At 49.9% G+C, this 1,279-nt stretch overlaps 1 protein-coding gene and 1 long non-coding RNA gene across 3 annotated transcripts in view; one reads left to right on the top strand and one right to left on the bottom strand.

Moving 5' to 3' along the window:
- Positions 1-1,279, bottom strand: part of enpp6 (ectonucleotide pyrophosphatase/phosphodiesterase 6) — a 38,941-nt gene that overhangs the window by 10,032 nt on the left and 27,630 nt on the right. The gene's annotated exons all lie outside the window — the stretch shown is intronic.
- LOC103356675 (uncharacterized) lies at positions 7-1,041 on the top strand. The gene is made up of 2 exons (XR_520151.1): positions 7-613; positions 708-1,041. It is a non-coding gene; the product is annotated as an uncharacterized LOC103356675 (long non-coding RNA).

Genomic DNA, 1,279 nt, shown 5'->3' with positions numbered 1-1,279 from the left:
TTGAGTTTCTGGAGCATCACATTTGTGGGGTCAATTAAACGCTCAAAATGGCCAGAAAAAGAGAACTTTCATCTGAAACTCGACAGTCTATTCTTGTTCTTAGAAATGAAGGCTATTCCATGCAAGAAATTGCTAAGAAATTGAAGATTTCCTACAACGGTGTGTACTTCTCCCTTCAGAGGACAGCACAAACAGGCTCTAACCAGAGTAGAAAAAGAAGTGGGAGGCCGCGTTGCACAACTGAGCAAGAAGATAAGTACATTACAGTCTCTAGTTTGAGAAACAGACGCCTCACAGGTCCCCAACTGGCATCTTCATTAAATAGTACCCGCAAAACACCAGTGTCAACATCTACAGTGAAGAGGCGGCTGCGGGATTCTGGGCTTCAGGGCAGAGTGGCAAAGAAAATGTGAGGATCCTAGACTTTTGTTTCACTGGGTTTTTGGGTTTTTGTCTGTCTTTGGGTTTTGGTGGGTGTGCCTTTGTTCACTGCAGGTTGGGCGGAGCCAATCAGGAGAGATCGCTGGCAGCTGTGGCTCATCAGCTGTGCCCAGCTTAAATACTGGCGTCTCACAGAAGACCGACGCCAGAGGATTGTGATACCTACCACGGGGTACAGTCAGGCCTCCAGCTGCTACACGCGCCGAGCAATTCTGATGTTCTCTAGTCTCGAGTTTATGATATATGTTTCTCTGCCTTGTCTCCAGTTCTCCTCCTCGGCTCCAGCACTCGGCACACCTCCAAGCTCTCCAGCGTTTTGTCACCCACGGGATTTCACTACCACGGACACCTTCACAGGGAGACCCTTCACGAGAGCACCCCCCCACGAGGACTGAACCCTGAGCACCGGACCCCTGCGCACCACCCCGGTTTCCCTCGTCACGGCTCCCTCTCTGCACCGGGAAACCCCCCACGGACCAAGGCACTCTCAGGCACCGTCTCTTTGTGCACCACCCTCGGGACCCCCCTTCCTCGGATCACAACCCCAAAGAACTTCACCCCACCACCTTCCTTAAATAAATCCTGTTTCCTTTAACCCTTTACCCCGTCTCCCTTTTCGTTTGGGTCCACCCACACTGTCACTGATCACGAGTCGTCACAGAAAAAGCCATATCTGAGACTGGCCAATAAAAGAAAAAGATTAAGATGGGCAAAAGAACACAGACATTGGACAGAGGAAGACTGGAAAAAAGTGTTGTGGACGGATGAATCCAAGTTTGAGGTGTTTGGATCACAAAGAAGAACGTTTGTGAGACGCAGAACAAATGAAAAGATGCTG

Source organism: Stegastes partitus, unplaced genomic scaffold (genome assembly GCF_000690725.1).
Source record: "Stegastes partitus isolate 25-593 unplaced genomic scaffold, Stegastes_partitus-1.0.2 Scaffold213, whole genome shotgun sequence".
Taxonomy (NCBI): Eukaryota; Metazoa; Chordata; class Actinopteri; family Pomacentridae; genus Stegastes; species Stegastes partitus.
Note: the sequence above shows the minus strand (reverse complement) of the source record. Positions and strands in the feature narration are given on the sequence as shown.